This window comes from Chiloscyllium plagiosum, chromosome 14 (assembly GCF_004010195.1).
Source record: "Chiloscyllium plagiosum isolate BGI_BamShark_2017 chromosome 14, ASM401019v2, whole genome shotgun sequence".
Classification (NCBI taxonomy): domain Eukaryota; kingdom Metazoa; phylum Chordata; class Chondrichthyes; order Orectolobiformes; family Hemiscylliidae; genus Chiloscyllium; species Chiloscyllium plagiosum.
This window is the reverse complement of record NC_057723.1, coordinates 48,657,345-48,669,890: the sequence shown is the minus strand read 5'-3', so window position 1 is coordinate 48,669,890 and position 12,546 is coordinate 48,657,345.

The window sequence follows — 12,546 nt, the reverse complement described above, 5'->3', positions numbered from 1 at the left end:
ATACCCACTCTTACCTTACATATTTACCTGCTCTCAGTAGCTCACATTTAAACTATAAAGTACTGCACACAGCTGCTATAAAAGGTAGCACATTATTTCACATCGACATGATCCACTGCTGGCAGTAAAGATGCTGTTTCTTTCTTGTAAATCTGACAATGTCCTATGTAGAATGTAGGAAATCTCTCCAGCTGGACGAAAGCTTGGAAATATACAAAGCTATCTATGGCTTCTGTCAAGTGATTTCCCAGCTTGCCCCATTTGTATTGCACAGGTGATGAAAATAAGTTGATAAAATTGGAAGAAGAGTTCTAAAAAAGACACTGGACCCGAAATGTTAGCTTTGCTTTCTCTCCACAGACACTGCCAGACTTTCTGAGTTTCTCAAGCAATTTCTGTTTTTGTTTTTAATTTCCAGCATCTGCAGTTATTTGTTCTATATTAAGGCATTTATAAGGCTATGGGTTCCGCTGAAAGCATTGCCTTTCATCCCAAAACATCCCACTTCTTTCCCTGGCCCATGTCCAGAAGTGTTTTTTTTAGTGTGGTGATCACCAAAATCTAGAGCAGGGCGTTATATAGTATGCATGGAGCCAATACTTTAGGCTTATCAGGGTTTTGGGACCCCGTAGATCTGTGACCTGTACATTGCATTGCTTCATGAGTGATACATGTACTCCTCTAAAAAGACTAACATCAATGGTTCCTGTAGCCCCCTCACTCACAGCTTGAGCCAATACTTCAGGTGTAGTCACAGCCATTTCCTTCGCTTATTGTGTACTTTTAATTTTCAGTACAATGAAAGGCAACAGTGAGTGCTGTTTGGCCTGTGGCTTCCAGTCTCTGCCTCTGCTTGTTGCTGAGGTCCTGATCATCCAGATCTTTTTCTTGGTAGCCCCTTCTTGAACAGCCGATAGGCTTTACCACTCCCCAGGGTCACCACATTTAGACTTGCCTATATGGGCCTTCACCTGCCTACCTCTCCCACTAACTGCTGACATTTGGGATGACTATGCCAGGTGTGTTTCATACACTACCCACTCTTGAAGCCAAGGTGCTTCTGACTGTGAACAAACACTTTACTTGCATTATCTCATCCCATCCAGGTTTCATGGTGGCTCAGTGACTAACACTAATGTCTCATAGTGCAGGGACATTGTTCAATTTCAGTCTTGGGTGATTGTCTGTGTGGAGTTTGCACATTCTCCCTGTATCTGCATGCATTTCCTCTAGGTGCTCCTTAGTTCTCTGGGTGCTCTCCAAAGAACAAAGAACAAATAAAATTATAGCAAAGGAACAGGTCCTTCAGCCCTCCAAGCCTGCGCCAATCCAGATCCTATATCTAAATCTGTCACCTATTTTTAAGGGACTGTATCCATCAACTCCATGCCCATTCCTGCATCTGTCTAGATACATCTTAAATGATGCTATCATGCCCGCCTCTACCACCTCTGCTGGCAATGTGTTCCAGGCACCCACTCACTACCTAAAGAACTTTCCACATATCTCTCCTAAACTTTTCCCCTCTCACTTTGAACTTGTGACCTCTAGTAATTGAGTCCCCTACTCTGGGAAAAAGCTTCTTGCTATCCACCATGTTTATACTTCTCATGATTTTGTAGAACTCAGTCAGGTTCCCCCCTCAACCTCTGTCTTTCGAATGAAAATAATTCTAATCTATTCAACCTCACTTCATAGTTAGCACCCACCATACCAGGTAACATTCTTGGGAACCTCTGCACCCTCTCCAAAACATCCACATCCTTCTGGTAATGTGGCAACCAGAACAGTACGCAGTATTCCAAATGTGGCAGAAGCAAAGTCTAATACAACTGTAATATGACCTGTCAACGTTTGTACTCAATATCCATTCCAATGAGAAAAAGCATGCCGTATGCCTTCTTGACCACTCCATTGACCTGCGTTGCTACTTTCTGGGAACAATGGAACTGAACACCCAGATCTCTCTGTACATCAGTTTTTCCCAGGACTTTACCATTTACTGTATCATGTTCTCTTGAACTGAATTTCCAAAATGCAACACCTCACATTTCCCCAGATTGAACTCCATCTGCCATTTCTCTGCCCAACTCTCCAATCCAGCTATATTCTATTGTATTCTCTGGCAGTTCTCTTCACTATCTGCTTCTCCACCAATCTTAGTGTCATCTACAAACTTACTAATCAGATCACCTATACCTTCCTCCAAATCATTTATGTATATCACAGACAACAGTGGTCCCAACACAGATCCCTATGGAACATCACTGGTCTCATGTCTCCATTTTGAGAAACTCCCTTCCACTACTAGTCTCTGTCTCCTGTTGCTCAGCTAGTTCTCTATCCGTCTGGCTAGTACACCCTGGATCCCATGCGACTTCACTTTCTCCATCAGCCTACCATGTGGAACCTTATCAAACACCTTATTGATGTCCATGTATATGACAGCCTTTCCCTAATCAATCAACTTTGTCACTTCCTCAAAGAATTCTACTAAGTTGGCAAGACATGACCTTCCCTGCACAAAACCATGTTGCTTATCACTGATAAGCCCACTTTCTTCCAAATGGGAATAGATCCTATCACTCTATATCTTCTGCAGCAACTTCCCTACTACTGATGTCAGGCTCACCGGGTTATAATTACCTGGATTATCCTTACTGCCCTTCTTAAACAAAAGGACAACATTTGCAATTCTCCAATCCTCCAGGACCTCACCCGTGTTCAAGGATGCTGCAAAGATATCTGTTGAGTCCCCAGCTATTCCCTCTCTCCCTTCCCTCAGTAACCTGGGATAGATCCATCTGAACCTGACAACTTGTCCATCTTAATGCCTTTTAGAATACCCAACACATCCTCCCTCCTTATGCTGACTTGACCTAGAGTAATCAAACATCTATCTCTAACCTCAACATCCATCATGTCCCTCTCCTCAGTGAATACCGTTGCAAAGCACTCATTAAGAATCTCAACCATTTTCTCTGACTCCACGCATAACTTCCCTCCTTTGTCCTTGAGTGGCCAACTCTTTCTCTAGTTACCCACTTGTTCCTTATATATGAATAAAAACCTTTGGGATTTTCCTTAACCCTGTTTACTCATGACCCCTTTTAGCCCTCTTAATTTCTCGTTTCAGATTGGTCTTACATTCCCAATATTCCTCCAAAGCTTCGTCTGTCTTCGGTCACCTAGACCTTATGAATACTTCTTTCTTCCTCTTAGCTAGTCTCACAATTTCACCTGTCATCCAAGATAGAATCTTGCCATTTCTATCCCTCATTTTCACAGGAACATGTCTCTCCTGCATGCTAATCAACCTCTCTTTAAAAGCCACAATCCATATCGAATGTGGATTTACCTTGATACAGCTGCTCACAATCTACATTCCCCAGCTCTTGCCTAATTTTGGTATAGTTGGTCTTCCACCAATTTAGCACTCTTCCTTTAGGACCACTCTCATCTTTGTCCATGAGTATTCTAAAACTTACAGAATTGTAGTTTCCCCCCACAGTTCAAAGATGGACAGGTATTATTGGCTGTGCTAAATTGCCCACAGTGTCCATGGATGTGCAAGCTAGATGGATTAGCCATGGAAAATGCAGAGACAGGGTCCCGTGGGTTGCTCTTCAGAGAGGCAGTGTGGACTCACGGCTTGTTTCCACACTGTAGGGATTCTATGATCCATGTTGTAAAGTACCCTTCTTGCAAAAGCATTTGCTCCACTTCATCATAGTCATCTGTTTGAAGTCCGGCCTGACGCTCCCAATCCCAATGAATGAGTTCTCGAGTTTCCTTCCTTTGATAGCGGCCCCCTTGTTCTCCCCACCCCCCATTCCCCTTAATCTCTGTGGATGAACTGAACAAAATGACTGGCTTACCCCCGTGAGAGACCTAACCAGACAGTCCCTGACAAGAAGTGGAGAGTTTTACGGAACAGTCCCTGCAGAGTGTTCACTGTATAGGGGTTGGAAGATATGTTTGGTCATGGCATCCTGCTGGAGGTGACAAGAAATGGTAGAAGATGATCCTTTGAATGTGGATGCTAGTGTGCTGGAAAATGAGGAGGAGAACCCAATTGTTCTAGGAAGGAGGGGAAAGGGTGAGGACAGAGATGTGGGAGGTTAAATGGATAAGGCTGAGGGCCCTGCCAACCAGAGGGAAGAGAAATCCTCATTCTGCAGAGACTGTTTCCTCTGTAACACCCTAGTCCACTACTTCATTACACCTAACACTTCCTCACTCCCCCATGGCACCTACCCATGCATTCATAGAAGCTCTAACATTTGCCCATTCACCTCTTTCTTCTTCACTGTCCAAGGCACAATCCACACACCTTCCAGATAAAGCTGCAATTTCACTTGTCCTTGTTTTAATCGAGGCTATTGTGTTCACAGCTAACAACACAATCTCCTTTCTGGTTGTGAGACCAAATGCAGACTGAGTGACCACTTTGCAGAATACCTCCTTCTATCTATAGGAATAATCCTGACCTCCCAGTTTCTTGCAATTTCAATAAACCACCTTGCTGTCATATTGACATTTCTATCCTAGGCCTGCTGTTCCAACAAAGCTCAATACAAACCTGATGAATCACACCTCATTTTACAGCCTTAAGGTCTCAATATTGAATTTCATAAGTTCAGAAATTGACTACATGATGTGCGTTCGCTATTTTTCTACATTGCTGCCCCTGTGCCCCTAAGACCTTGACTCTTGTTTATGTCTTGTTTACTCAGCTCTCAGGAGACAGGACTAGTTTTCTTCCTTTCACACCTTAATTTACAGCTATTTTGTATCTCTCTTTCTCTTCCACCAGCAGCTTTTTGTCTTTCACATTAAATTTCCACACCATTCCACTATTCTCCTCCACTTCTGTCAAAAGCATAAAAAAGCACAATTTTTCAACCCCTTTCAGGTCTGAACGATTTTTTTTTTAATCAGACCTGATGAGTTTCTCAAACACTTTTTATTATTGTTGCAAATGGAATACTGCTGTTTACACAGAAGGAATAGAATATAAAGATAATGAAATTTTGTTACTTTTGTACAGGACATCGCTGAGACCACATCCAGACTACTGGGCAGAGATTTGTTCTCCTCACTTAAGAAAAAGTATAATTTTAATAAAAGCAGTTTAGAGAGGATGCACTTTAGTGATTCCTGAGTTGAGCAGGTCAACTCTGTACTCACTGGAGATTTGAAAGAACAAGAGGAGAACCTATTGAAACATAAACTTTTCATGAGCCATTGGGTAGATACTGAAAGAATGTTTTCCCTTACGGAAGAGACTAGAACAAGGGGATAGGTTTTCAAAATAAGGCAGCTCCTATTTAAGATGAAAATTGGTGGAAATCTTCTTTTCTCTCAGAGGGTTGTTATGCTGTGGAAATCTCTCCCAAACAGCAGTGGGGGGAATATTGTTGAATATTGTTAAGGCTGACTTAGATAGACTATTGACTGACCAGGGAGTCAAAGACTTTAGGAGGTAGGTATGAAAATAGAGTTGGGAGTACAATCTCATCGGCCATGGTCTTATGAAATGGCAGAGCAGATTTGGGAAACTGAGTGGCCTATTCCTGCTTCAAGTTTTTGTGTTATATATTCAAAGACAGGGGACAGAAAGACTGTTTCCTCACATTTGAAATATTGTTTGAAGAACAAACCTTGTGGCCATTAATATAAGATTTTCAACAAGATATCAAATTGAGTGTACAGAAGAAAATTATTTAATTAGAGTGGTGAAATTGTGAAACTTGCTACCACAGAGACTGTGGAGGTATATAGAATTGCTGCATTTAAAAAGAGGCTATATTAAGCTATCAGGGAGAAGGAAATCAAGTGTCATGTTCATAGAATTCAATGAGGAACAGTAAGAGGTGGCTTAAGCAGAATATAAATGTTGACACAGACTGATTGGTCTGAATAATATTTCTCAGTAATACATTCTACATTGTTCCCTGCAATAACCTGTTGAAACATTTCTGAGGCTGTCAAATTTTCTTGCTTTCTTCAAGTAAATCAGATTCCTAAATCCTTTGCCAGGTAACTTATAACTGGAATATTCTAGATAAATGAGATTCAGCTCTTTTTTTTTTCATCATAGATTTTTAAAAGATTCTTTCATAGAATGTGAGCAAGGCTGTCGAGGCCAATACGTATTGCCCACATAGAGGAAAGAAATTGCTTAGCTTCTTACGAATAGATAAACCAGTATGACAAAGCATTCTCTACTTTTTGGAGTTGCCCGTAATTGTTGGCTTTTTTATTTGGTTGAGACTGCACTTGTCTATCAAGTTAGAATTATTTTTTGGTTTCTGATTTTTCTACATGCCATATCTGATATTATATTTATTTCATGCTATCTTTCAAAGGGTGAAAAAGTATATTTTGATTCTGCATCTGAAATTATACTCCCAGCTGCTATTGCAAGAGAAAAAAAATTAAGAATCAACCCACTCAGAGATGCGATTGCACTCCTCTGAAGCAGGTAGACTTGAACCACTGTCCACCTGACTCAATAGTACATTATTGTGAGTAAGAACAGGGGCAGCAGACGTTTGGTTGATGTCAAGTTATCTGAGGGTAGAGTGTGGGAGGCCAATCAGAGGTCCATTGAAATCTAGATGCAATAAAGGTAAGGTTGAGGGTTTCAGCAGAAGAACCCTAGCCAACAAGCTAAGGCTATTTTTCTAACGAGGGATGTCTTGCACATCTCTGGAGCAGGTGGGACTTGAACCTAGATCTCTGGTCTCAGAGGTAGGGATTCTTCCACTGCACCACAAAAGCCCAAGGCAACAAACTAATATTTACTTTCTTTATCTGTTTCACATGTTCACATTAGCAATTCCATTTTAGGCACAAATAACATTTGACATTGCAGTATTTCCAAAGTGAAGTTATGGTTCAAGTTCCAATCGACATTCATTTCCAAAATCACATACTCAAAAATGTACATCATTGTTTATATTCTTCTCTGTCTTAAAAAAACTTACATATTTATTAGTATCAACCTTGATACGAATATATACTGCTGAAAATAAGAATAACTGAAAACAGCATTAAGAATCTAGGCTGAACCATTTACTAGTTTCACTGGTAAGCACTCATAAGTGTTTTTGCAAATCCTTTTTGTATTGGAAATTGAGGCTGAACCATACTGTTGTAACTTTGCTGACATGTTGGACACAGAAATGAACGTCTGATCATATTTCCAAATGACCAATTATTTTCATCTCCATGACATCTATGGACTCCACTCCTACCTCAACTTATCTTCTACTGAAACCCTCAACCTTACCTCTAGATTTCAATGGACCTCTGATTGGCCTCCCACACTCTACCCTCAAGTAACTTGACGTCAACCAAATGTTTGTTGCCCCTGTCCTAACTCACACTAATGTACTAATTCCTGTTTCCCCATTACTCTTACTGGCTTACATTGTTTCCATTTAATAAATAACATAGTTTCACAATTTTCATTTCAAATTCCCCTTTGACTTTAATTGTCCTTGGTTTTAGATGTCTAGGATATAAGGTCTGGAAATGATTACCTAAGTCCATAGCTGGAATTCTGTGAACAGATTTTGGACCCCTTACCTCAAGAAAGATATATTGGAATTGGAGGCAGTTCAGAGAAATTTCACTTAGCTGATACCAGATACAGAGGGACTGTCTTATGAGGAGTTGTTGAGTAGGTTGAGCCTGTACTATGTAAGTTTAGAAGAATGACAGGTGACCTTAATGAAATAGGGAAGCTTCTTAGGGACTTCAGGCAGTAGACATCCAGAGATTTTTCCGCTTGTGTAAGAGTCAAGGACGAGAGGGTATAATCTCAGAATTAGTGGCAATATTTAAGACAGACATGAGGAAAAATTTAAGCTCTCAAACATTTCTGAATCTGTAGAATTCTTCACCCCAAAGGTTTGTCAGAGTTGAGTCAATAAATATATTCAAGACTGAGATGTATAGCTTTTTAATCAAGAAGGAAATCCAGGGTCATGCGGAAAAGGAAGGAAAGTAGAATTGAGGATCAACAGATCAGACATGATTTCATTGAATAACAGAGCAGACTGAACGGGCTGAATGGCCTAATTGTGCTTCTATATTGTATGATCTCATGGTCTTTCCTGTTTAAAAATGCTCTTTCATTAAACTTTTGACTATCTGAACTAATATATCACTTATGCAGCTCATTTTCAAATTTTATTTCATAAGGTCCCAAGACAGATTGTGACACATTTGGTTACTTTAAATACACTTTATAAATTCATGTCGTTCTTGTAGTTGTTGATTTAAAATTTTTAAAACTTGCCTGTCAACAAGCATGCAATTGACAGAAGCACATCATGTTTTGTTCTGTGAGAGTGATGATCTTTGTGGGTGAAATTGACTTTTTGATACCATCTTGACCTAAAATCCTGCCATCTTCTATGCTTTCACAATAAAATGTAAAGCAAGATTTAAGCACATGGATAGTCTAAAGATCACAAAGTAATGATTGTTTATTTTACTAGCATCAGATATTTATAAACAGAAAGGGAAAGGGAGGCTAAATTAGGCAAACAGAGAGTTTACATGGAATTATTCTAGTCATTCTCATCTGGTTGTGGAAATCCTAACTCTGTTTCTCCCTCTGTCCATGATGCCTCTCTTTGATAAACACAACTTTTCATAAAGAGAGGATCTGCTCAACTGCTCGAGCTCTGCTGCTCAATGTCTCCATTCACCATTAACATCTACTGCTGGAGGCCTCTTTGCCATAGGGTCCTGACTCATTGGTGTAGGTTGCCAGAAATCAAGCCTCACTATTCTTGGAATTGTTGTAAGACTCAACGTGACTGCTAAAAGTCCCATATGCCTCTCACTAGCAGCAAATAACAGCAAAAAATAACTATTTCAGTCAACGCTCGACTTTTAACAAGAATGGCAAAAAAAAAGGAATTCTAATTTATGTATCTTAAGCTTTATTGCTTTTAAAAGTTCCCCTAATATACACAGTCACAAGGAAAAGAAACAAGTAAGGCAATTATGAATGAGGCAGGGATCGGGGAGATGGGGGTGGTGAGAGTGTGAATTAGTCAGGAGAACACAGTTCTGTATCACCAGTTCAAATCACAAAATTAGTTGGGTTGGTTTCACAATCCTTTCAATGCTTAGATGCCTCAATGGTATCTGCAGGCAGGGATAATCTGTCTGAAGTTTGCAGTTGCTTGTTTGGACTTTGGGTCTTTTCATTTATCTTTGTGTTTTAGAAGTGTTTCTTATTATCTCTGAGTGCAGTGTTTTTGCTCTTTCAATGGAAAATTTAAGGGAGCAACTTTGTAGAGAAAAGGAAGAGAGAGGGTGATCGAAGATATTGTAGCTAAATTTGCTGATAATATAGAGATAGTTGGAAAGTGAGTTATGAAGGGGACATAAGAAATGTACAAGTGGATATAGATAGGTTACATGAGCGGGCAAGGATACAGAATACAATGTGGGAAAGTGCAAAATTTTGGGCAGAGAGAATTAAAAAAGAAATATATTATCTAAATACTGAGAGGTGCATAGCTCTGTAATGCAGGAGATCTTCATGTCCTAGTGAAATAAAATGTTATTATGCAGGTAAAGCAAGTAGTCAGGAAAGTGATGGTTATGCTTTAAGTGATAGTTTATTGCAAGGTGAACTGAATGCAAGAGTAGGGCAGTTATGCTGAAGTTAAACAGGTCACTAGTGAGACCGCATCTGGAGTACTGTGTATGGTATTGGTCACTGTACGTTTAGAAGGACGTTAATGTATTGGAAGCAGTTCAGAGAAGATTTAATACTTGAAATAAGTGAATTGTCTGTTAAGGAAAGTCTAGACAGGTTAGGCCTTAACTTCTGGAGTTTAGTGGAATCAGTGGTGACCTAATCGAAACATATAAATACCTGAGAAAGGGATTTCAAGACAAGGAGGCATATTTTTAAAGTGAAAGGAGAGAGATTTAAAAGTGATACAAGTGGCAATTTTCTTACATCAATGGTGGTTCATGTGTGGAATGAATTTCCTGACGAAGTGGTGGATGTGGGCATAGTGACGATATTTAAAAGGTAAGTACATGTATAGGAAAGGTTTGGAGGGTTATGGGCCAGGAGCAGGCAGCTGGGGCTAGTTTAGTTTGGGATTATGCTCAGCATGGACTGTTTGGACTAACGAGTCAGTTTCCGTCCTGTATGACGTTATGAGTCTATGACTTGACTGGGGAGATGTGGAAAGGATATTTCTTCTTGTAGGAGTATCTAGATCTTGGGGACATAGTTAATAAACAAGGAGGCGCTCATGTAAAACTGAGATGATGACTTCTTTTAGAGGGTTGTGAATCTTTCGGAATTCCCATCCTCAAAAGGCAGCAGGTACAGAATCTTTAAATCTTTTTAAGACAGAGGGTAGGTAAACTCTTGATTGCCAAGGAAATGAAAAATAATTGGGGACTTGTAGGAATGTAGGATTGAGGTCAAAATAAGATGTTCTGTTGACCAAGGTGTGAAGTCAATAATTTCATGCAATGGGTGAACCACAAGTGCCTGCAACTTAACAACTAGGCTCCACTCAGCCAGGGTAAAGTGTTACCTGCTTCACACGCACCTTCACTCTCTGCCACTGCACCCAGCTCCCACTAAAGCTCATTCTCTTCCACTCTCACCATTACATGCATTGTCTTGCCCCACTCCCTCTCATTCCACCCCAACCTTCCACATCACTAACCCTGCATGGCCTCTTGTGCTGGCTAGTAACTAACTCAGGACACCTCACCACCTTTCCGTGACCTGCACCAGCACTTACAGCTGTTCCACCCACTTTGTTCTCATTCAATCTCTCCATTTCTGTCAAACCAGAAGAAAATAGCCCATGATAGGGCAGAGACAGCCAAAGTGGGTGGCAAATAGTCTGATATTCTGCTGCTCAGCCCTGATCCTGACCCTATCCACCCTGAGAGGCTGTCTGTAGACTGGTGTTGGAGACTGCCCTTGATTTACTGTGCCAGGATCCCTGCCTAATGGCTGTCTCCCTTTATTTGACTGAGGGCTGATGCAAGGTATTCCTGATGAAGGGCTTTTGCCCGAAACATTGATTTTACTGGTCCTCGGATGCTGCCTGGAGTGCTGTGCTTTTCCAGCACCACTCTAATCTAAAATCTGGTTTCCAGCATCTGCAGTCATTGTTTTTACCTGAGGGCTGATGAAAACCATGACAAGCTTCCTGGCTTTGTGTCTGTATGAAATAGCAAGAATAGATAGAAGTACTGACAGTATGGTAGCTCTGGCTGTGGAAACATTTTCATTTATGAGTCCAGGGCCCAGTTCCTTCAGTGTGGACTATATGGTTTGACAATTGTTTTTATAGACCTCATTACGTGCTAGAAAGAGACATCTCTAATTTGATATTGAAATAGTAGTACACAAAAATCCACTCACACTAGACTATTCAAATAGTTATAAAAGCATAATGGAAGCTTTCTAAACAATATGTAGTGTTAAATAAATATTAGTAGTTTTGAATGTAAGCAGATTTTCCATTAAGCTTAAAAAAACTTGAATCCTTATTCTGTCCATTAATATATGGTCATTCAACTGAAATCATTTAGGTTATTGGTTGCCAAGTTGACATACAATGTTAACTAGAAACATGTAGCATTAAGAAAGCCATTGACAAAAGCTTACAGGGCTCTGAAGAAGGTGGACAATAGCAAGACATTTGGGAGAATTATTTGAGATGTCTCTACATTGAGACCTTTCCCCACACTGGGAGCAATTAGCTGCATTTTCCAACTATGTTCCAGATGCAGAGATGAGATTCTGACAAGTCAGCAAAGAAGATGCCCATTAATGAGGATTATTGCTTGTTATTGGCCTCATCAACTGCACATCTCACCCCACTAATATGCAGCTTCCTATCCAACCAGCTGTTGCGAACAAGAGATGCCGAGAATTCCTGACATGCAATTCAGAGTGAATATCTGGTGGTTGCAATTCCCTGCTTTCCTCCTCCTTCCTATACATGCAGGGCTGCTCAGTTGTTCTGTTTTGCTCACTCACTGAGTGCATACCTGGCTATCACAGTGTCCCTGCCTTGCCTTGCCTTACCTTGTTGTTGCAAAGCTGTTTTGTGTGCAGGGACAGCCATCTAGTTCATTGATTAAACCAGGCTGCAACTCAGAGCTGCTTTTGTTTGTTCTTTTGGTGCTCATTCACTTAATGTCTATCTGGATGAACACAGAATCACTGCCTTATTTTGAATTACCTTTTAGTACTCCACTCCCACAACCAGAGCTTAAAGTTCCATCGTACTGTTGTATTGTTTAGCACTGACACAAATCCAGGTAGGTTGTTAGCAGTTAGCAATCAGCAGTCAAGGGGGAAGTCACATTACCACCTCAATTTCATAACTGCACTATGTGTCAGCCATTTATACAGCAATCGCATTGCATGAGCTTCAAGCAAACGGCCATGTCTTAGGGGATTAATCCTCAGTGATCTCTAGCGAGGCTGTCAGTCAATGGGTCCCCGCACTGAACCTCAAGGGC